Source organism: Pinus tabuliformis, chromosome 2_2 (genome assembly GCF_031772625.1).
Source record: "Pinus tabuliformis cultivar Carrire ecotype Pingquan chromosome 2_2, CPIR1, whole genome shotgun sequence".
Taxonomy (NCBI): Eukaryota; Viridiplantae; Streptophyta; class Pinopsida; order Pinales; family Pinaceae; genus Pinus; species Pinus tabuliformis.
In genome coordinates this window covers 226,960,109-226,986,741 of record NC_142300.1, presented here as the reverse complement: position 1 = coordinate 226,986,741, position 26,633 = coordinate 226,960,109, and positions in this window count along the sequence as shown.

Here is a 26,633-nt window from a genome sequence, read left to right as displayed (position 1 = left end):
TATGATGAGAGTCACCGCAATGACGACTGTTAGTGCAGAAATAAGGCCATGCATGCGACACTAAGGAAATGTAATGAAAAACTTGAAAAATCACTTCTACAAGCTAAAATGAACTGAAATGCCAAGGGTCATTCAATAAAACAAGGAAAACAACACTCACACAAGCCAATAAATCAAAAGCGACAGAAAATGGTAGAAGACATGAAAAGTAAAACTTACCCAGAAAATTTGTGTCGACTATGTCGAAGGTTCCTACAAGCCTCAGGAATGTTAGATCTCCAATATTGAATGTGAAGAATGAGATCTGGGGCATCCATTTAATAGATTTGTTAGATTTAGGGTTTATGACGCACATGCCATAAATCTAGAAAAAATAGACACTTGGTGGGAAGTTTCTAAATCGGTTTTTCACGTAACTCCCAATGCTAAGAATAGATCCCTCAAATCTAGGGATTCTTTTATGATTTTTCCTTCTTTTTTTTTCGGGAAAATCTTCCATGCATTCAGGGAAGTATTGCGTTGTTTTAGAAGGAAACGAGTAATCTACCATCACATGCAACAAACAACCACTGAAGGGAAGCTTATGCGTTGTTTCTGGGTTGAGTGGCCCAGAGTGCCTCACAAGTTTTGTGCAATTACCTAGAGCAAGGTTGGTTTCTTGCTAGGTCAACACAGTTTTGAGCCTCAACTCACTATCAATATGGTCTGCCCAGTTTTCGAGAGCAAGGCTCGGCTACCTGCTCTACGCAATTTCTAAGAGAAAGGTTGATGGCCTGCTCTACGTAGTTTTCCTGAGGGCAAGACAAATGTTGGGCTATTCCATGCAATTCCTAAGCGAAATACATACTTCCCTCTAGGATTTCACAGTTTCCCACATAGCACAAAGACCGAATGTGAACAAATTTTTTGCGTCAGCTTATGGTTAGTCAACAAAACAAGTAAGTGAACACAAGTTATTAAGTGAAAGATAAAATCAATTGAAACACAAGTACCTAAGCAGTACAATGTGGCTACTAAGATTTTGAGGAGGGAGGCTCCAAAACAATGTCAAGGAAAAATTTTGGAGGGTGGTTGTAGCTACTATAACAAATACATATAATTCTTAACTCTTATCTAAAGAGACAGATTAATATATGTGTGCGCATGTATAATCAAAAAATAAATAAAATTTTATGATTTTCATCCTCATACTGTAATTTAAATGTAACAATCTTGAAAAAATTTAGCTACCCATGTGTGAACAAAAATAAAATTTCATCTGATCTTAAAGAATTACTCGGGGAATATCCAGGAATTCACACATGGTCCACCCAGCCATTAACTATCCTCAAAAACTTCCCACAAGCCAAGATCTTCTTACATTCAGGAATCAACAACCATTGATTCCTTGGTGGTTTATTTTATAAAATTTCTTCCCAATGGATTTTAGAAGCATCCCAATTTTGGGTTTTCCAACCCTTTTTCCTAGGCCTTTTCTTTTTTGAAAATGGTTATTTCCTTTTTCTTTAAAGCCTGCATTTTTCTACCACAACGCTTTATTCCACCCTGAATTAGTATATTTCTCCAACTAAGTGATTTAATATGATCGTTCTCTCCCATTATATTAAATCCGCTTAATTCTAATTATTTCTCCTAGGGATTTTTAGTATATTTTTAGGGAAGGTCCATATTGGACTTGACCACCAACAAGCTTTTCTAATCTGGAAAGAAGACTTCTAAACTCTAATGCTCTTTCCTGAATATTTCCAAGTAATTTATTTATTAATTGAGTTAATAATACAATAGTTACATCATCACATAAGCCTCGTCATGGTTTCCATCACCATTAACTCCAATAATAGTTCAATGTATAAAAAAAGTAAGTGTTTAGAAAGCATAGCCATAGGGGTGTTACATCAAACACTCTAATAAACATATTTTCCTCTTCAATTCATGATATGAATATAATCTTATGTGGTGTATATGATAAAATAGAATTATTAATTTTCATTTTAAAATTTACATTCAATATTTTATATATAAATTATATAGGTTAAATATTATAAATAATCTATATTTACATAAATTTAAAAAGTTAAATAGTTAAGAAATTATTTATATAAATAAATAAATTCATTATATACTAATATATTGTTTAGCTGAAATCTTCAAATAGGAAATGGTTTATAAACTTAGTCAAAGTGGTTTTCTTGAGGCAATATATTAATGTAAAAAATAAAAGTAAAAAATTGCACATAATATTTTCACAATAGATTATTTTCCAAATGACTCCCTACACTCTTTGAAAACAAATCTTGAACAAATTCGATGTTAATCCATAGACCAACATAGTTGTTAATGTTAAGTATAATATGAACAATCATATCACTTTATGACTAGAGCATATCATAACTATTGGGTTATGTAACTAAGAAAATATAATGTATCTTAAGATGCATCATACCAAATTGATCTTACACAATTCTCAAGTATCTAAATATCTTAACATCCCCTCTTAAGAACAACTTTGGTCAGGATTGAAGGATTTACAAGGTAGAATGGTAGAATGAATTGAGAAGTAACGTATATTCCACATTAATGAAAATTTCATGTACTCCTAACAAAGTAGATCATCAAAAACTTTAGTCCCTTAAGAGATTATGAAAAATTTTGCAACATGATCATTTGCAAGGAAAACCAACATTTCAAGAATGTGATCATGAATAAGCTTTATGTTGTAGTACATGTCTAGCTTAATATATTTGTTTCAATGATGTTGAATTAGCTCTTTGGTGAGCTTGGTGGCACTTTAATTGTCACATGATCATGTAGTCAAATCTTGCTATTGGAATACAAATTTTAAGATATTTATCAAATCTATAATGATTTTTGACTTGCATTAAATGTTTCTCAATACTCTAGTTTTACTTAAGAAAAAACAACATCATGTTATTTCTCAAAAGCCAAAGTGACAGACTGATAAAGAAAAAAAAATATTGAAACATAACTGATAATATACTATTGATCATCTAGGTCACTAGCCTAACAAGAAATAGTGAAACCAACCAACAAAGTAGACTCTCCTAAATTTCAATGCATTCCAACCAAAATTTATACAATTTATATTGGAATATCACATTTTTTTCTCTCAATGGGTTCCCATGAGGTGTTTTGCATACACTAGGCAACAAGACCAACAACATAGGAAATTTCAAGATGGATATGAATCATGTTTATGTGAAGCTGGAGGCTAGAAAAAGTCCCTTAAAGGAAAAAAAGATATACTATTGAAATCAACTCAAAGAGAAACAATAATATTAGAGATGATGATGTCAAAGATAAGGGTACACATTTTTTAAAGGAATGGAAGAAAAACTATTTCTTAACAACTATCTCCTTATAAGATTATCATAATTTCAAGCATAAGAACTCAATGTATGTAAAATCAAATATTACATCCAATGAGCACTCACAATACATACTTTTGATATACTGTTAGTGAGATAAAAAATAAATGCATGAAAAAATATGATTATCCTAGATCAATAACCACTCTACATTCTTTTTCTGGATGAATGGTGAGATAAATTATAAATACACAAAAATAATGTGTTTCCTTCAAAAGAAACAAATTTATTCATGTATTTCTATTTTAACTCCTATGTCTATAAAAAGTGTGCAATGTATGTCCTTATTAGGTGATAATCTCATTCTGCGTCTAATGAGTCATACACTTGACTTTTGAGTAAATCTATAAGTGCATAATTTGAAAGTATGATTTAAAAACGTATTTTTCCTTCACCCCTTTAAAATTTCATATTGTTATTTGATTGTTTTAATTATTATTTTATTATTTTCCTTTGGCTACCAATTTTGGACCTTAAGTCTCCCTAGTAGCATCAAATAGTGCCAACTAACTGATGGTACAAATTTCAATAAATTTTTGGTGTAGCATAAGTGCCATATTGTTTTACTCTAAAATAGATAGGAGAAGGGGCTGGTTTACTATATTCCATATTAAATCAATAAAAAATGTCACATGCATTCTTAGACTAGGAAAGGGAAATTCATTCCTTGGTTTGAAATACTTGGAGTCTAAGGAAATAATTAAAGTAATCTAAGTTTGTTATTTTAAATTTATTATTAATGATAGTTTTCACATGTTTTAAAATATTGGGGACACTGCAATGACCCATCTCGAATTGTAGGCAACATAGAAATAAGCATGCATATGATAGCTACATATGCATGCATTGCATGCAATACACTGGTATACATAGTAATTAATTATGAATAATATCTAAGCACAAGTAAATTAACTAATAATAAATTATAATTAAATATCGAACCTAAGTATAAAATCTAATTATAAACTCCTTAATTAAATAAGTTATTTATATATTTATATATTTATATATTAACTATTATGCAATTAATAAAATTATTAATTACCAAACCTAATTATAAACTCATTAATCAATTATGTCATTTTACTAAAATTATTTATCAAACCTAATTGTCAATGTGTTAATTAAAGACTTAAGTTATTTATAAAAACTCATTAATAATTCCAAGGACCAACTCAATCAATCAATTAATGGTTATAAATACTCAAAAATTCGAAGATCAATGAAATGAAGGATTACAATTATCTAACCACCCAATGAGCGGTGAAACGATGGTTATGATGCTTCAAACAACCAAAGGGTGAATGATCACTTGGAGTTGACAAAACCATTTATCATGTTGTCAGGTGGGGACAACTGACAGAGTTGAAAAATAATTGTTAATGGAGAGGCACTAGGGAGACTTTATAGAGCAATGAAGAAACCTCTCCAATATAGGAGATTGAATAAGAGTTTTCTCAGGGGCAGGTGGTTTACGGATGGAAGGAGAACATGATGAGAGTTTCCTATGATGGGAATTAATTTTAGTTTGAGGGACGTGCCATGGGATTGATTTTGAATTGGAAGTTGGAAAACTTGAGATGTTCTTAGATTTTAGGGCATGATGGCCACTGGAATTTCATCTTGAAGAGGTTGATCCTATATAGGTAGGGAGGAAACAACCAATTTTGGAATGAAGGCCAAGGAATGAGAGCAATGACATCCATAACATTGGATGGGAGAAACATGTATGTACCTATATTTATTTTGGTCTATTCTACGTAAAATCTTCTTCTATGCTGGAAATGAATTTGTACGACCCTTACACATGGTATCAAAGCTAGTTACAAATTCTAAGACTGGGTAAAATTTTGTTATATTCTATTCTTTCCCTATTAATCATTATATATTTAGTATTTTGAATTGATATTGCATGGTAGTAAATATTGCTTGACTATCTTGCAGCAAATTAAATTATACCTATAACACATGAATTGACTGATTATTTTATGCTTTTGTAATTAGGAATCACTCTGGCTTTAGGCTTCTAGGGCAGTAAAAATGGGTGAATAACCACTCTTATGTGATATATTAATGGTAGGATTATTCTTGGTGAACATTAAGGATGTGCCAATTTGTTTTTCTTGCCACCATGTTGTTCAAGTCCCTAGTTATGGAGATTTTTTCTTTTGAGGCATGGAGTGTTTGGTACATTGAGAGAGATGTCAATCTTATCTCTCACATTTAAAACCTATTAGAAAAAAGGAAGAATATAATTTATCCATTGACATTGATTTGAAACACACTACATATATTCATTAAAAAAGAAGGGGTCGTTTGTCAAGAGACCTTTAATTTGTGATTTATGTTTCACAACTACTAGCAGGTTTCTAGCGTCTCTTTTGGAATGATAGTTTTTTTTTTCTTTCTGATCATTGAAAAATGGAAAAATCACAAAAGATTAATAACTATATTATAATACGTTATCGTTCTGGTAAGTAAAGTTTTTCCTTGTTGTCCTTTATCAAGAAACACATTCTTCCTTATTTTATCTTTGCTACTATCTATTAAAAAATCCCTCAGCATAAGGCTTCTCCACTTTCTATAATCCCTAGACAACATACTAGCATCGTTCATAACAGTAACAAGTAAGAACATAATAAGGAAAGAAATATTTAGCATAATTATTATTAGAAGAAAAGGTAATTTGATTGTGTCCTTTAAAATATTTTAAAATTTTGATAAAATAACTTGAAAGAAATTCTTTTGAAATAGAAACAAATCTCTGGTATCAAGGTTAGCCATGGAGGAATTTTCTTTTTACACACAACCACTAATGGTATACAAATAATTCGCTGAAACTTTCTTAGAAAAGTTTGGTCTTCATCAATTATTTAAATGAATTACCTAACGAAACCTTCAATTAGAGGGAGTGCCAGCTTTTTTTTTGGACTCGATATTTTAGATTTAAGTGCTACTTAATATTGTGATCTATTATGTATATAATATAACATCTATACATTTTAGTTGATAGGTGTTTTTTCGAGGTATAAATATTAGGCTATGCTTATAGTGTCGTCAAGAATGTTCATTTCACATGTCTAAGTATATGAATAGGAAACTTTTAAATATTAAATGAAAGTGATGTGGATAATGGATTCAATAAGACCGTCACCTACGTAATTTATTTCTTACCATATACTCCATTATTAGACTTTACTTCAGTTAGTTATATTCATTTTCCCTTATGATTTCATCAGTTATCATGCTTTACTAATAAACTGTATAGGGATTTTCTCGCTTGCTCATCATGATTTGAGCAACTCTTTCAAAGGACATCTATTACTAACATAGATGAGGAAATGTTAGGTTCAAAGGCAAGGAGAATGGCTCTCCAGACTATCTACCTAGGCTATCAAGCAACGCACGAGTATGGTTTCTAAGAAGTGGGCACTCCTTTCTGTGACAATGATCTATCCTACACTAAGTACACCATAATTATCATGGAGCGCTTATTAACTTATTTCACATTTTCTAAAAAGTATATTATGTGCCCCATTGGCAATGGACACAAATATATATACGATTTCACATCAATTTGAATGACTTCATCCTAATGTCACGTTGATTCTTAAAAAATATATATACATATTTCTCCACACAGACATTAGTTATTTAATTCAATAGTTGTTTGAGAAAACAATGGCTTAGTTTAAAAAAAAAAAAACCTTTATTAATTAATAATTAATGAACTATTGGGAGCTATAAAAGATTAAGCTCCTATAATTTTTAGGAAGCCGATTTGGAGATCACGTGAAACCATGGTTGGATGGTATCACTAGTTATTTGGTGCTAAATGAATATACCTCCACCTATAGCACAAATAGCACTATATTCTAGCTAAGGGAAATGATTTTATTTGGTGGGGAAATCTAGAAAACTAGTAACATCTCAAACCTGACAACATTCCCTAGGAATTGTTCGAGGAAACATTTCACATAAAGTACTTGCCAGCCTACTTTAAATAACAATAAGTCATAGCCTTCCACACATTATTCTAAGGTAAAAAATAGTGGAGGAATATGAAATGAGGTTTATGGAACTCGTAAAATATGTCCCCTATTTAGCTAATGATGAATGCCAAGCTGAGCATTTCATGTATGGATTAAACCCTTAAATTAGGGCCATGGTCAAAATTTGGATACCATCATTAGTATTAGATGGAATTAAGTGTTCTCATTATGAAAAGGAGAACCTTTGAATCAAAAGGAACATCATACTGACAAAACCCCCACAACAAGGATTTGTAGGTAAAGCTCTCCAAATCTTCTTTAAGGGAAGTAGTTCAAGGCCACCTCCTTATGGTAGTAGGTTAGTCCAAGTGTAGTAATAAAAATGACTCCAGTGGCATCTAATGTTGGATATCCAGTATCATCAACGTCTAGCATGAGACAATGGAATTCTCGAGGAAGCTTTAGCAGAGGAAGAAGCACGTGAGGAAAGAACTATTTTTCAATATATTTAAATAATGGGAAAAGTGTATCACCAAAGGTTAATTATTTGGGATGTTGAGGACTCATTTTCAGTTTAATTTTATAGAGCCTTTGTTAAGTATGGTGCATAAGGAATGAGAATAGCCATCATTAATTATCAAAGGTGGTCATATAAACCATGCAGTAGTCAACAACAACCAAGAAAAACATAAATTCATTGTAGTGGAGTCAGCAGGTATGATTAACAACATAAAAATCAAAATATTATTTGATTCTAATGTAACGGGTAGTTTAATTTATTCATGTGCATTAAATAAATGTGGGTTGAAAACATGCGAACAATACCATTCTAAATAGGTAGAAATGGCTTCAGGGGAACTACAATCTGTAGAGTCAAGTCATGAGGAATACATGGTTGATTTAAGGGTCTATTCGACTAAGTTAAAAGTATACTTCACTAACCTTGTGAATTATGACATAATCATGGTGGTGGATTGGTTGGAAGCTCACAAAGCTTGGGTGGATTGTTATGCGAAGAGATTCTCTGCATAAATGATAAGAAGAGTCAATCCAAATCAAGGGTTTAAAAGGAAGGTATATTTACGCTTCATCTCAACAATGCAAATGAAGCATTGCGTGAAAAATATTATCAAGTATATGTAGTAAAGGAAGTAAGCAAGGAAAAGGGGCCATCCCTAGATAAATGCCCTATGTTTCCCAGATTTATGGATGTTTTTGCCAATGAACTACTAGGATTATCTCCTCAAAGTTAGTTTTATTTCATAATAGGATTAAATCCTGGTACACAACCAATCTCTGAAAACGCCCTATAGAATGATGGCTCCAGAGCTTCAATGATTGAAAATATAGTTGAAGGAATTATTAGACCTAGGACTCATCCGACCCAATATCTCGCCTTATGGAGCACCTAATTTTTTGTTAAGAAGAAGAATGGTTCCTTGTGTCTATATAAAGACTTTAAGGACATAAATCAGGCTACAATAAAGAATCGGAATCCAATGCTATGAATTGATGATCTCTTCAACCAAATGAAATGGTATTATATATTTTCAAAAATCAGTTTATGGTTTTGTTATCATCAATCAAGAAATGGATAGCGATGTTCATAAGACTGCATTTTGAACACGCTTTGGGCATTACGAGTTGACATTGGTGTCATTTGGCTTAATTAGTTCACCCATAGTATTCACGAATGTTGTGAATAGTTTTTTTGTAGGTATCTTGATAGCTTTGTACAAGTCTTCCTAGATAATATTCTTATCTAATCCAGGAATGGGAAGAATCATGAATAACACTTGTGAATAGTACTAACATCCCTAAGGGAGCACCAATTATATGGAAAATTGTCAACGTGTTCTTTCTTTCAAAAGGAGATTCATTATCAAGGTTACATCATATCCAAAGAAGTGATATCAGTAGATCCTGAGAAAGTAGAAACAATCATGTATTGGTCGATACCAAAAAATGTGCATGAAGTGTTTATTTTTATGGTTTTAGTAGGATACTACCAAAGGTTTGTAGAAGGGTTATCAAAAATTGAAAAACCTATCATAAGTCACCATAACAAAGGATTTAGGTATGAGTGGACCGAGGCAAATGACGTCACATTCACTGTGCTTAAAATGTTGTTGACTAGTGCACCAATATTGTGAGTACTTGTCATGGAAAAATACTTTATTGTATGTACCAATGCATGTTAATGAAAGACAAGGGAGTAGTAGAATCTGCCTCAAGGAAGTTAAAACGTCATGAGGTACTTTATCCCATGCATGATTTAGAGGATGTCATTATACTGATATCATTAAAGATATGGAGGAACTACCTTGTAAGGAGAAGGTTTGTGCTAAAAAGTGATCACCAAAGTTTGAAATTCTTGAAGAATTTTTCGAGGCATTGCTAAATGAAATATAGTTGGAGTTCTTATGTCATGTAACAACTAAATTATGGGTGAACTTAATAATTATGTGATGTGATAGTTGGGTGATTATGTAATAGTGGGAGTAATTATGTTATGTAACGATTAGTCAGTTAGTTAGTTTCTGTTACATGTCTATTAGTTAGTTTTTGTAACATTATAAATTATGTAGGGTATTTCTAATGAATTATTTTTTGTAACATTGGAATTTAGTTAGTCGGTTAGTTATTTCTTGTAACATTCCAATTAGTCATTTTTGTAACATTATAAAATATAAACCATACTTGAAACATATTTTATATTTAACTAGTATATGAAACTGTATGTTTGATTTTTGAACTGTATCCAAACACACATTGGAACATACATTGAAACAGACCAAAAAGGGATGGTAACTTCATCGATATTTCAATTTGGTTACAAACAAAAAATTCATGCGACCCCTATGCTTGATGGCTTCCATTTCCAGAATTTCCCAAACTTGTTGAAGTACCTGCATGAGCCAAGTTTGTGGCATATGCTTGAGTCTAGTTTACTCCTTGTAACGATGCAGTGATTGAATAGCCAAATTTTCCACTTGTACTACTAAACCCAACATTAACTGGAGGTGACCTATAATACATAGGATTTACCCCTACAATGGTAAGTGTATAGGGGGTGGGTATAACCCCTGGCTGATAGTGGGGGTCTTGGATGTTAATCAGGTCCTGGCACAATATTGTATGATATGAAATGTGGTCCAAAGTGATGGACATCATCCTATTTTCCTCCAACTGAATTGCACCATACTCTTCCATGTTTGTCACCCCTTCTTTTTCCGTCACTTGTTGATCCTTTCTTGCCTCCCTCTCTTACCTTGAAAACTGTTATTGATGTTCCTTATCTCCCCTCGGTTTTTGTCTTTCAAGCCTATCCTTTCTCCGAGTTGCTTCTACTGCAATCCTTGAAACTCTCTTTTCCTTGGCCAATTCCTTCTTTCATAGTTTAGATTCCTCAATTTCGAGTTTCTATGCTCATACTTGAATATTATGTTCATATATTCTTTAGAGGTGAGTAAATATGAACTCCTCTCTGACCTAAAATAGTTTATTGTTGAATGTGTTGATGAGGCCTTCACTCTCTCTACTGGTAGCTTTAGGAACCTACCAAGTATTGATGGCTTGACACTTTCCTTTCAACCTCACCATTGTTGTCCTCGTTTGGTACTTCATTTTAAATAGAATATTCTTCCAGTGATCCATTTTCCACAAAATAATGAACAAGTTCAGTGCTCAACTCTTTTGGTTGAGAATTAATTTCCATGCCTTCACCATTGGCAGATGACATATTATGTTTTTTTATTCATCATGGAATCTACCAACCATAATAGTGGAGTTACTTGGGTTGGCATGATCAGTTGGTCATTGTTTATTCTTGTTACATTCTCATTTGAAACCACATTTGCATTTCATTTTCATGATCATCTGCCTCATTTGGAATATCACATCCAGAACTAGTAGGTGCTTCAGTGGCTATGGGAGCCTCCATGTTATTCACAATTGGTTTATTACTGAATTGTGTCTCACATGCATGTTCATTATCATATAATTTCCCTTGAGAAAGGGATATCATACCTTTACCAACAATAACATCTTCCTACCAATCCACATCTTCTTGGGGATCAACTTGGTCATGTAATCCCTTTACTTACTTCCCTTCCACAACAAATTCCTGGCTAAAACTAGTATCATTAATAAGAGCATCAATATTCAGTGGCTAAATTCTAGGCCTCCTAAATTTAACCTTGATATTATAAGGCGTTAGAGACCTTTTAAATGCTTTACTTGCAATCTCACCTAGCTCATTTTTTTACCTCCACCCCTAGATTCATTTCCACCCATGAAGCTCTCTCTACCCTGAAATAGTTCTTGAAAGTCCCAAACACATTCACATCAAGCGGTTGCAATTTGAGAGTGGTATGAGTTGGTAGTTTTAATAGGTCAATGCCCAAATGGTTGGCCTCCTCGATTTTATGCACAACCATGTGTCTTACATGGCCACATAAAATTAGTAGTTGTCTATTTTTAGGTGAGAAACCACCTGGCATAGAAGAAACAAAGTGAAAAATCCAATTCAAGAAGAGTTTCTTTGTCATCCATGCATGGGGATGTGTAGCCATGAATGCCCCTAGTTCACAATTTTCTATATAGTTTTAAAGTTATGTTTTTCCTTTGAATAAATAAAAATCTAGGATTGAAGAACTAGTTTCATTGACTCAACAAAGTATACTGATTCACTCCCTGCTCCTAGGAATCAATTTCGGCACATTTATGCTCCCTATTTTGGAAATTAACCACATGCCATAATTCCTTCCAACCCGTAAGCCTATTTTGTCACAGTTCCAGATATGGTTTGGGGCATAAGAGTGTTTCTCATATGCACGTGAAAGGGTGTCATAGAACTTAGACATAATTGTAGGGCAATAATTTAAATCCATGTCTCTCTCAAGACCCTCCTTTGTTCATAAGACAAGGTCTGGATGCCTTCTTTTAAAATCACTTCACCAAGATTTTCCAGGAAACCCATCTTTGAAGGGGCTTCACCTCACCTAGAATATTTGAGCTACTATGGATTTCAGTTGTATCAACTCTAACCCATGTCCCATTTGGGCCATCTCCTTACACCAAAAAACCATCTCGGCCTCCTTCTCTTCAGTCATAATAGTAATAGGCTCTATACGCCTTGTATGAGTGACCCCATTAGTCCAATAAAGTATGCTTGAAGTTGTAATTCCATGTTTTTTGCAGATGCATATACTAAATATCCATTGAACTCTATTTCATCAATTTCACATGGGATGTCTTCATTTTTCCACCTTCTTATGGCACTAATCTTGTTCGTTGAGATAGCAGCTTGTATTGTGGTTTAGGGTGGCTCTGTAGTGGATGGTTGGATAGTAGCATCTGCCACCACATGGGAATTTTGAACATCACTACATGGAGCATTGACAACATTGGCATCAATGACCATTTCCTCTTCGAGTGAAGTGCATCGTAATTGTACACCCTTGGTCCCTCACCTTCTCGTTTTCCTTATACAATCTACAATTGAAACTCGTGTCATGGCTGCAACAACATGCATATTGTTAATATTTGTTTCTGTTAGGGGAAGTTGTTTCAACAATAGAAACTCAGTTTTAGTTGAATAAGAAATTTAAATATGAAAAGAGTAATCCATAATTGTAACCTACATAATAGAAACTTAGTTTTATTTATAACCTGAAATTTAAATATGAACAGGTTAATCAATACTTTCAGCCTTCATATATTTGAATTAGAAATTTATGTTTTTGTATTGACTTGAATCTCCATCCATAGATATCAGGACTTAGTTTGGTATAATTATCATTCCTAAATTTAGCTTGAACATAATCATCTATCTTGAGCACGGCATCGAATCCATAATATCCCAATTAATAAGTTCTTGTTAATTGAAATACGTTTTAAATTCATTTTTTGTTAAGGTCACTGAAAAAGGTGACTAGAAGTTGCAATGTTTGATTGTATCTTAAAACGCTCAAGTTCTCTACATTGTTAGCTACAACTGCTTACAATTATGCATTTGTGCCACGAGTTTAGCTGCTAACATGCTCACTCTCCCTTTGGAGATATTTTAATGGAAATGTCATTTGATGTGATTTAGAATAATTAGTCTTCTAATAGATTGTAATGGAAATATCCTTTGATTTGATTTAGAGTGATTAGTCTTTTGATAGATTGTAATGGAAATATCCTTTGATTTGATTCACAATGATTAGTCTTAAGAGATGTAGAAGTTTTAGAGGCGATACACATAACAATTTCCACCATGGCTCCTTTAAAATGATAACTAAAGCTTTGACATCTTGCAATGGAAGAGGCTTATGTTCCTCATACAAAATTGAATTCCTTAGCAGTTGTGAAGATGTATCCTCCTTTGTGACTACCTTGTGTTCATTTTCCATTTATTTCTCACCTAACTGAAAACTAACATACTACAGTTTCAGTTTAAAATAGACTAGAAACTTCCAAGTGATTTTGAAACAAATTTATTCATTTTTTCATAGAGGCATGACATGGCCAAACATCCACGTTATTGAATACAAGATTCCAAAGCTTCGTGATTAATAAATGATCGGGCCTATGTGTTTTGACTCAGATGCTCTTGTTTTTTTGTCTTTGTTCTCTTTGTTGTGCATGATTAATTTTTTTCTCTATTTTGACTCAGATGCTATGGTTTTTTGTCTGTAGTTTCAAAAACAGAAGTCAAGTTTTGTTCATAATTTCTAATTTATGGTATTTTGTAGCTTATGTTTGTTATGACGTAGCCTTAAAATTCCTGAAGAAAAAAACGTGAGAATAAAATAAAAATTCTAAACATAGTTTAAAAAAATCATAAAGAGAGTGAAACAAGACTAAAAATAGTACCTATAAGCCCTAAAACCCTTAGAGTTTACATGTTGTAACAATCACTGATATGAAACCATAGTTGATTGTTTCACTTTGAAACATTAAACCTTGGAAAAATGTCAATGTTATGATGTCATAGATATCCTTATCTTATATTGTGGCTTGTAGTCATCGTGGGAGAGGAAAATGCATGTTGTGGAGAGAATGAGTGAATTTGGCACCTTTACTGGGTGACAGAGACAAACTTGCAAGTTTGAATATGTTGATGAAAAACACCTTTCAAAGATGATATAATCCATACTCAAAATTCATCACGTATGGAACATAAGACCCGGTTCACGTCCTTATTCATTAGACTTTCACATTATGGCAATACATCCTTATACATTACAATTTTGTGTTTTGGCAAGATTGGACTTCAACATTATTTTGACAAAATTAGCAAGACTATGTGTTTTGACTCAGATGTTCTGGTATTTTTGTCTCTGTTGTCTTTGTTGGCCATGATTAATTTTTTGTCTTTGTTGAATCAGATGCTATGGTTTTTTGTCTACAATTTCACACACAAAAGTTAAATTGCACATTGGGAATGATTAATTTGTTCTCTGTTGACCCAGATGCTATGGTCTTTTGTCTACAATTTTACACACAAAAGCTAAATTGCCCACACATTTTTTTCATATGGTAAATTAATGGAATATTTGGAAGACTAAACATAACTTAACGAAATAAAGGAAAAGAATGAATTTTATACTATAAATTTTTGGAAGATTTAAAAACTAGAAAGAAAATACTTGAATTATTAAAACATGATTAGAATCTACACAATAGTTGATGGAGTGAATACAACTGTAGATGAGTAGAATGAAACTTTATGAAGCAATTGTGAGGTGCTTCATGGATTTTTTTTGTTGAATTTGATTGGAAGGGAGGATTGACATGAATTGTTTTTTCCAAATTCAAATGTGTGTTCTGCATTGATTTGGATGTCATCCAATCGTTGATAAACTATTATGGTTGATCCTTGTGCTTTCCTTTGTGCTTTATTGTGTTTAATTCTTGAATCTTGTGTGTTGGAGTCATTTATTTCTTTGAGTAGGTTGCATCGATGAACATATATGCAGTTCTGAATGACGCATATATTCTCTATTCTTGTATAGGTAGCAATGAACTTCAGTCATAGATACTCCAGTTTATATTTATTAGGGTTGGTGTTATGTGATATGTGTCTTATTGGATAGTATGGGATGGAAATCTTTCTTGTTAATTTTGTCTTGCTTTCTAAATCAAATCTGGAGGTACTTGGGACAAGATGTCTTCACAAATTGTGATACTAAAGGCTAGCGTTGGATAGTTGTAAGCCCAATCAATATATGGACCATTTTGGACATATTTGAATAATTTATATAGCTTAATATTATGCATTTATGTTTTAATTATGATTTTTTTTGTCATGTTTTGATGGTTGTGTGAAACCTATACTATAATAGCTATTGGTCCCTACACAACAAAAGAAGCCTCTCCCATATAACCCACATAGCTTATTTATATATTTGAGACAAGAACTGCATGCAGTGGCAGTCCTTGTGAGAAAGAAGAGTGAATGTAGGATGCTTGTAGATAGATGTAAAACATCTTTGTTGATATTATATTAGTACACCAAAAGTCTCAATTTATGGTATTTAGTTATAGGTATTTAATTTATATTTGAATTAGTGATAGTTTTTTGGATTTATCATTTTTTATTAATAATGTATGTTAATGTTTTCATTGAAGATAAGCAGGCCTAATGCAGAGTAGAAAATAAATTCTTAATTTCCTTTTAGAATTACCAATGTAACTGATTGGAAATTTTCCTATGTTTTATTGAACCAATAGCTAGCCACGGGATTTTGACTCAATCATATTGGTATTACAACTCTCAATATATTATTCTTGTTAATGGAGATTTTATGCATATAATTATACTGGGCAAGATATTTGTAATCTTGTTTTTGATCTGAATACGTAGAATAGAGATGAAGGGTATGAACTTTTAACAAAAAAAATTATGCATATAATTATATTTAATAAGAACTTTGTAATTTTTTTTATCTGAAGATACATAATGTGTAGAAACACCAAATGTGATAGGGATTAGGAATTAGTATATAATGTAAATCATTTTTTTTCTTACATATTTATGTTTTTTTATGTTTATAGTTTTTTGTTTTGTTAAATTGTATTTTTTCGTAACCATTGTGGGGATAATATCTTCAAATTCATTAGTTTTTTTATAGAATTAACTTAATCATGATAATAAAGAATTCCATCTTAAACATATTGGAATTCCTATCATTCAATTTAATCTGCTAGTTAAAAACCAATGCTTTTGTTCAAACACTGTGTCTCATAGGGAAATAGAGTCAAAATTATGTTTTGAAGTATAGTAACTAACCACGAACTAATTATTAAAAAAATTAAATGTCAATATTATACTAAGAATTATGTTCCACAATTAACCCATTGTACCCTGTGGTCCGCAGATACGTTGTCCAAATATTGTACTCTACTTGGGTCTCACACTATCATAATTAAATATGAATTTAACATTGGCAGTTTCTACGTAATGATAAAAATAGTAATTATGGAGATTCAATTGAGATTAATTTATGAAAATAATTTAAAATATCTCTTTTTTTTACTTACAAAGTTGAATTATTCGTGTAAATATAATTTGTGTTGTATTTTGCACCTAGGGAAAAGCCAATTGACCACACAGAATACTCTTTTTTTCCTTCCATGAGAAGTGGTATTATTATTGTTGGCCATGAAACTTGAATTGGTTAACAATGAATAAGTCATAAGCTTTCAATTACTAAATAAGATAAGGGTGCTAATACCAAATTAGTAGAAATTAAAAACGTTAATAAAAATTGCAATAATACAGCAGTTGCCTACACATCTTTTTTCTTTCTTTCATGACAAGTGATACTATTGCTAACCAAGCAACTTGAATTGGTTAAAAGAGAAAATCACAATCCTGCAATCACTGATGACATTGTTGTTGTCCAAGCAACTTGAATCGTTAAAGGAGCAAATCATAATCGTGATGATATTGTTGCTAGCCAAAAAACTTAAATTGGTTAACAAGGACAAAATCATAATCATGCAATTATCGAATAAGAAAGGGATGCTAATATCAAATTAACATAAACCAAAATTTAATAAAAATTGGAATAATATAGGAATTTATATGAGACGTTGAAGTAATATATTTAGTTCAAGTAGTATATTTAGTAGAAAAATAACCAAAACGTTAATTTGAAGAACAAAGCATAAACCAAAACAAAAATATCACTTTCAATAAAGTATAACACAAATAAAGTAATGTAAGTCCTAAACCAACAAAAGTTAATAATGGCAGCAACAATCCTTGTATCTCTTCATTCTGATTTTGCAATTGTAACACACCCAGGTTAAAAGTTCATGTAATAAAAGTTAATCAAGGAAAAATAATACCACACTTAAGGGACATTTATTCGAAGGTGAATGTTAGGAAAAAATATCCAGGTGGGTATCACTTGATGTGTTTATGTCTAAGGGAAATTGGCAAAGGCAATGGAAAAGGATTTGCAAAAGCAAAGAGGGATTAATTGGAATTTATTTTATGAAAATAAAGGAATTAAGAGAAAAGGGAGGTGAAACGTCATAGATTGCATGTGAGGAGGAAATTGAAGGAAAATAAGGAAATTGAAGAAATTAGAGTCATGAATAATAAAAAGACAGCAGAGCATTAATTTTTGGAGTTCATCTCAGAGCGGAGAAGAGTACCAAGAGAAGAAGGAAACCATGAAATCCAAGGAAGGAGAAAGAAAGAAAAGGAAATCAAGGATAAAGCAAGGAAAAGTTAGATCAAGAAGCTATAGTAGGAATACTTGCATGTAATGGATTTCATGTATGATTTCCTAGCTAGTTTTGACATGCATGGTATGTTTATGTTTGTATTTGGTTCTTTCATAGTCATTGCCATGGATTTTTCTGGTTTTCAACAATGGATTTTAGCCTAGCATTGTCATTTCTAGATAGCCATGGTATGATGGGATTTTTCATCATTTTAAGCTTTGGATTGTCGGATGGTTTTGAAATCTAGGGTGAGGTCGTCATAGGAAAATTTCCAAAGTGCTAGGAATCCCTTAACCGGTAACGATAAGATACGGAGTAAAGCCTCAAGGATTGTGAAGGAATCCAGAGCCATCCAAGCTCTATTTGGTTTTGCAATCTCGAAATTGGTTTAGGTAAAATCAAGCTTTGGTGATCGTGGAGTTTTTTTAACCTCTGGATTCCCTTAGTTTTTTATGGATTGGTCTATCCCATGAGATCCGACATTCATTCTTGGAATATGGCATCGGGGTGATTGGCTAAAACAAAGATATGGCTCATTCAGTCTATGGTCAGGCAGTTCAAGGAAGTCCTGAACTTGGTTGGCTTTCTCCTATGTTTAATAAAAACTAAGTTTATCTTGCTTTGATGAGTAAATTTAGTTGTTATTTGGTGGCTTTAATGGTTGTTCTATCATTGCTACTTATCTGGGTATATGTTGGTTATAAGCATGCTTATATGATAGATCTTAGTCATGGCTCTATTCATGATTTTACTTGTAACTAAATGAATAATGGATGAAAGACATAATTTATGGTAAGAAACCCAATGTGAGAATGTAGAGACCCTTCTTGTTAAACCTAAGATATATTTTCATTCCCTTATGTTCATAATTTCATTCATGACATGTTGGTTGCATATCTACCAAGTATTTGACATAATGTTAGTCAAAGTTGGAGATGGTTAGGGCAAGTATTGGTTCCATTTTTTGGTTTAGAAGCATTGTCTTCATGTATTTTATGAGTTCTAGAAGATCCATGGTTTTCTGAGCAGAGGCTAATCCCTAACCCTTGAAAATACCCTTAATTACTCTATTTGCTAACACAACACTCAGAGTAAAAGGCCACAGTCACACTGATGCAGGCCTATGGGAGTGAATGAGAACCCATAGTTGCATGGAGGCCTTGGAAAGGGAGAGACTCAAAATCTAGGTCAGGGAAATAGTGAGTTGTCTCATGGTTTGGACACCTAGAGGGGTTGGGTTACTCCTACAGGTCCTATGGCACCTAAGTGAAGTTAGTAAGATATTTTTGTGTCGACGACATTTCCTTAAGGTCATCTAGGAAGTTGAGTCATATCATAGTAGCCCCTCATCTCATGTTCACCCCTGGTAAGCAGGTAAAAGTGGGTAGATGTGAGAGGAGGTGTGTTACAGGTTGGTATCAGAGTGGGTTGCGCTATCTTAGGTAAAGTATGATTTTTTCAAGGTTATGGTTGTCTTGCATGGGATTATGGAGTATAGTTGGTATGGTCATGCATGATGTTGTTATGTTGTTTTATGGATATGATTATGATTATACATGTACATGATAATGTGGACTGATCTTACAGATGAGATAAGCCTCCCATGAAAATCAGTAAGGTATGGATTTGATTTCGGTATCTCTTTGGTTTATATGACATGGTACCATTTCAAGAAGAAGAGAATCAAATATGATGAGAAAAATGGTATACTACAGTTCTGTGACTCTCCCTATAGATCAATTGAGCATTAAGGGGAATTGTGTTCTCCTATTATACCATATATATTGAGAAGCTTCAGGGCAGAGATCAAAAGTTGCAAACCACAAAATGACAGGTTGGTTCAGGCTCAGGAAAGACTTTCAAGGGCTCAGGAAAAGTAGGTAGAGGTTAATACAACAATTCTTCATAACCTATTAGAGTTAGAGAGACATGGACAATTGATGATCAGTCAAGAGTAGGAATGATAAAATTAATGGAGCCTATGATAGCAGGTCTTGGTCTGAATACAGGTTGGATAGGGGGGACATAGTTAGAGATGGTAGATCATTGGATACACCTAATAGGAGGACTAGTGTATTTGGGCATCATTCTAGTTCCTCATATGGGAGACATCACCATAGTCATAACCATCATCATCCTTATACAAGGCGTGAGTATTTTCCTAAGGCATTCAAGAAATTCAAGCCTCTTACATTTGATGGAGAAACGAAGAAGTCAGAAGATGTAGAGGCATGGTTTCTTTGTATGAAGAAAATATTCAAATTGCACAGCTACTCAGAGAACATGAAAGCTAAGATAGCCACTTTCGATCTTATAGGGAAATAAAATATTTTGTGGGAGGATGTAAATAATTTCAAAGGTATTTGGAAGGATGACTTGATTTACGATGAGTTTGAGAAACTCTTCAACAATAATCAATTTTTGGAGAGGTACTATGATGACAAAGCTAAGGTGTTCTATGAGTGGAAGATGAGTTCCATGAAAGATGATGAGTATACTAGCAGGTTCCTGGACCTATTGAGGTATGTTCCTTACCTCAAGGATGAGAAGGATGAGATTAAGAGATTAATCAGTGGGCTGTCAGAAGCATACTGAGACCGATTTGAGTTTCATGAGCCTAGATTGTTAGAGGAGACCATCTAGAATTTTAAGCATTGTTATGAGCAGTTGAAGTGCAAAGTTGAGCCTAAGAATAACTTAAAAGGAAGTGATAAATTCAAAGGATTATGGCCACCAAAGCATTGACTACCTTGGGAGCCAAGTGCGAAATAAAATGTGGTTCCTTAAAAGAAGTTTAATATAAATGACAATGGGCCTGGGTCATAGCTTGGATAGTAGTAGGCTAAAGGTGATGGTAGAGGACCATTGGAGTGTTCGATATGTGGCAAAGATCAACATAAGAGGGATTATCAACTATAATAGGGAGGTATGCCTAAAATATATAGTGCTCAGGAGGCACTGACAGTTGGGGATGTTATTCATAGTATTCCTCAGATATATGCAGTTTTGGACAACAGGTAGGCATATCACCAGGAATCCATTATCAAAATGGACAGTAAGCTTTGTGATCAAGTTGTTTCTATTTTGATTGATCCCATATCTATTTATAGTTATGTTAATCCTGAACTACTGGATAAGTGTGACTTGAGTAAAGAAGCGCATGCAGAGTCTTAGTTGGTGCAGTTGGATACAGGTAATAATAAGATAGTGCATCACTGGATAAGAGCTTATGCATTCGATTTGAATGGTATGCCTACAACAACACATTTGATGCATTCCCATTGGGATAATATAATGTTCTTTACATGTGTGTCATTTGGACTTCTACTTTACAATACATTTGAATATAATAAACATGGTACAGAATATTAATGTGGTATATGACCACTCATGACATGACATGACATGAAACTGTTGAAATGGACTTCGAGGTGATGTGGCAATGTCAAGTAACTATTGTTGTTGAGTGTTGAATGTCTTCTTGGATATGCTTTCTCTTCACCTCCGCATGGCTTAGTGAGGTGAAGTCTTCAACTGATCTTTAAACTGTGATGGTAGTTTCAAAATTTTTTCCCTTTACCTCTTCTTTATTGATCCACTTATGAGTTCAGCTACAACAGAGACTTTAAGCATGCTTCCTTCCTTCTTCTCCTTCTTCATTATCTCACCAATATTTGATATTCTACTTGTTCCTACAATTCACTCATGACACGATGACATCAATTTGAAAACCCTCTAGTCTAAGATGATGCCCTCTTATCCATGAACTCAGGCCAGGATAAGTTACATGCTAGGGAAAGGGTCCGAGTGACTACACATTACACATTTCCAGCAAACAAGGGGAGAACTTCGGCTCTCAGACTACACAATGCGCAAATCAAGGAGGCTTGAAAGACACATTTTTGTAGTTTCTTGAGGCAATGGGTTCTAATTGAGGGAAATGTCACTAGAGGAAGCATCTATGTATTTTTTGGGGTGAAGGGAGTATGGGAATTTTTGCATTGCATCGTTCCAAAACACAAATAAAAGGCTTGAGGGTTGAATATGTGAACTCACAAGTGCACATTTCAAGGCAAACTAGTAGACACAGTTGTGTAATTATGGAGGTCAAGATTGGGATTTGGACTTAGGAATTGTGCAGAGAAAGAGTCATAGAGGACACGGATTGTGCACTATGCAGTTACAAGTAGCAAGGTCACAACATAGAGGGCTAATACTATGTAGTGCATAGTTTAGTCAGGGTCGACTGAAGATAAGTTTTCCAGTCGAGAAAATTTTCCAAAAATGGCTAAGTGCAGGATGGGTGATGGTCTTGTCATGAACCTTGACTGAGATCATACACTTAGAATAGTTTGATGAGATGACAACGTATATCATCGGAGCACATAAAACAAGCATTTCCCTTTGTGTGACTTCCTCATGACAAGATATGATAAGTGTGACACTTAAGATTGGCTTAAGGATGACCATGATAACACTTATGTGCCAACACTCAAGACTTTCTGTATGGATGCGACAGATGTTTACATGGTTGGAACAACTCAAATACATATAGACAGGTCTTCAAAACCATCAAAAAAGGATCGCAAACATTGTAGGGAAGTCAAACATGAAAAAATACGATAGTTATTCTAATATGAAAAAGGGACCAAAGAATTTTGAGGAATCTCATCAAAATGAGCTATAGTGTTTGCAAAAAAAAGTGAAAATACAAAAGCTCCAAAATTTTAGTGCAAGCCGCAATTTTCAACGGTGTTGTAGCAACTACAACACTTGGAAATGCACTAGTTGAACTGCAGCTTCTCTATATTTCTTAACTTATTTTGTGGAGGGTCTTTGTTCTTTAGGGACTATTGATTCACCATGTAGATTAATTTTTCCTACCCACTTACCCCATGAATAGATGTGGGCCCCTCTATTCATTCTCAGTTAAACACAACATAAGATTCAACATAATCATGATGATTCAAGTTGGAAAGGGTAGTGTAGCTCGCGAGTTTAAGATTTTTAGAGTATAATTTTTCATCTCTGGTGTTTCTCCATTGCCAAAAGGCTTAGACATTACCCCGAAAAAGTGACGCAGGGAAGAAACATTCCTTCACTGCCAGGGACCTGGGACAATACCCCGATGGAGTTTCTTACTTCACCTCTCTGTGCAGGAAGCCTTTCTTTTCTTTCGCCTTTATTTAGTTATTTAAAGAGAACTATGTATTGGCACTTATTTATTTTGGTGCGTAGCATGGATCTTGACTTATTGAGAGCATAAGTGGTTGTTCCTTGAGACAAACATATAGAGATCTATAATTTAGGTTTGCTACTATAGATACCCCCCTTCTCCATTTCTACTAGTTGGATAGGCTTAAGGACACCAAAGAATAAAAACTGAGCATAGGCACGAGGTTTCGGTACTGGACATGGGTTCATGGTTGGGCCAAAACACTCCTTACAAATGCATCATATTTTCTGTCCAAAATTCATCATCAAAAAGGTGTAACCAGCACACGGAGGATGGACAAAATGCTAGCTAAATGTTGAAGTTTCACAAGGATCTTTAAGTTTTATACACACACATACTTAAATGCCACAACATATGCACGAATCTTATTCACATAACGAGAACCAAAACAAAATTCAAACAAACAAACAAACAAAATACTATGTACATGGTGTAGGGAACAACCTCATATTTTCATTGAAAGTATTGTTTTAAGTCTTGTCCATTGATAGGGAGAGATTCAATCTGACTATCAAGTGATTGAAGATGATATGTGTGTTGGCCAAGCTTTTCATGTACTATGAATGGCCCAATACATAGCCCTGAAACTTAGTGTGTTTTCCTTTGTCATCATGGTCTTTACCCCATTTAAGACCAATTCACCCACACTAAAGTTGGTTTTCCCTATAGACTTCATGTCAAACCACCTCTTGATACAAATCTGGTGAACTAAAAAAATTTATTTAGCTCTCAACCTTTCTTCCTTTAGCATGTGAAGAGTTTCCATCCTACGTTGAACTAATGGATATGGCTTGCCTTTGGACCCTTGGACAATTGGAGAGAGGGCAAGTAGATATTCGGCGAGAGGATGGCTTCTCTTTCATACACCAAGAATTAAGGGGACATGTTCAGGGAAGGTTTTGGCATGACTTGGTCAGCCAATAGGGAATTCAAAAAAGCAGAATGACAGTTTTGTTGTTCACATAATATGGTATATTTGATGATGCAGATAAGGTTCATGTTCGTTGATTCAGAAAGACCATCTACCTACTAATAGTAATTATATGAATTATTCAATGTGATATCATTTTCAAATAAAAAAATAATAAATTATCAAGAATGAGAAGTATGTTGCATTTTCAAAAAATGGTGACGTAGGAATGCCAAACATGAAAATGGTGTTTTTTTGTAAAAATCTAATGACTTATTGATCATTCACCTGTTTGAGTGGAACTAGCTCTATCCACCACATGAAATAATCTATAGTTGTTAAGATGTAGCAATGTTACATTGATGAGGTCTGAAAAATTTCTCCAACAATGTCCAAGCCCCACTATTGAAAAGTTTCTTCCACTCCAATGTGATGTAGCGGGGCTGCTGACTTATTGTTTATGTTGGCACATCTTTGATAGACTAGACAATTGTGGGCATAACCATGGGAATATATGAATAATGTTGGCCTGTAAAAGCCATCTTGTATAACCTTATGAGATATAATGTTTCCTAAAACGTGTCCCCCATCTAGTCCATTGTGGATTTCACACAATAGCTTTTTTGAATCATGTGTTTCTAAACACCTGAGCAGTATTGAATTGTGTTGCTTTTTGAACAACACCCCATGCACCAACTAATAAGATAATGCCTCAAGTCTAAGTCCCCTCTTCTTCTATGAAAAAAGTGAGTGGGAATTGTGTTGCGCTCAAGGTATTGATGCACATCTGTGTACCAAGAGTTTATGCTTGTAGTGGGGGAGTATCACTCAACATTATACATGTCAATCTCTTACTCCCATCCTGCGAGCTCTTATTCTTCCTCTTTCGAATTTATTACTTTTGATGCTAGTTATAAAATACCATGACCCTTGAATGTGTGAATTGACTTGATTTCTAGATCATACTCTTGTAACCTAGTCATCCAGTTCACTCTCCTTTCACCCAACTCTTGTTGAACAAGAAGTGACCTGAATGATGGGAGTGGAACAAAGATAAAAAATTGGTTATTAAACAAATAGGGCCTAAAGTGATTTACCACCTTATACACTGCATAAGCATTTTTCTCCATAGTGGGGTAGTTAATCTCTGGTCCTTGCAAACTTGCACTTATGAAGGAGATAGGTCGGTCATTGTTCAATTCATCCTTTTGAGTGAGTAGAATAGCAGGAGAGGTATCATAAGAAACATTTTCAAGCAAGAAGCCTTTAACGAACTCTGAGCTATACAATGTGAGCACTTCTGCTATAGCATGTTCGATACAGGAAAATGCATCATTTTCCCTTTTATCCAATTTGTAGATTGCATCCTTCTTCATCATCTCCTGTATTGGTTTGACAACCTTGGCATAGTCAAAGACGAACTTGAAGAGGAAGTTTATTTTCCCCAATAAAGACTCCATGGATTTCTTATTCATTGGGAATGGAATCTGCGTGATTATCCTAACTCTATTCAGGTCTACCTTAATCCCACTCTTAGCAATGATATGGCCAAAGAAATTACCCTCAAACAGTACAAATATGATTTTCTTAGGATTCAAGGATATCCTATACTTGTGACATTGCTAAAAGATATTCCTCAAGTGGAGTAGGTGGTCTGACCTATATTTGGAGAATATTGTTACATCATCAAGATAGACCACCATGCTCTGTCCAATGACTTTTCGGAAGGCGATTTCCATAGCATGTTGGAAAGTTCCACCAACGTTTATTAACCCAAATGACATTCATTGGAAAATGAACATGCCCCACTTAATTCTGAATGTCGTCTTAAGTCTATCAGGCTCTGCAACTAGAACCTGGTTATATCCAAAATATTCATCTAATAGAGAAAAAATTTTAGACCCCAGTAATATTCGCAGTATTTTCTTCATGGACAACATGGGGTAGTTGTCTTTGTCCAAGGAATAGTTGAGATTATAGAAATATACACATAGGTGGATCTCCCTTGACTTCTTCCTCACATGAACAAGATTTGACACCCACGTCAAGTGTTGTACTATGTATATGATCTGAGCATCCAACAATTTTCTCAACTGTTTCCATATCAGAGGCTCAAGCGTTGGATGTAATTTCCTCAACTTTTTTTGGAATGGCTTGGACCATTCCTTAATCGGTATCACATACTGGATTTTTCACATGTCATATGTCTTAAGTTCATCATAGAGCCACATGAAGACATCATGCTACTACTTGAATAAGTGGGTGAAGGATTTCCTCTCTTATGGTGTGCAACATGTACTGATATTCACACAATTCAGATCCTTATCAGATCCCAAGTTGATATGTCCGTGCAATGGAGTAGAACTGTGGGTCTTGGCATT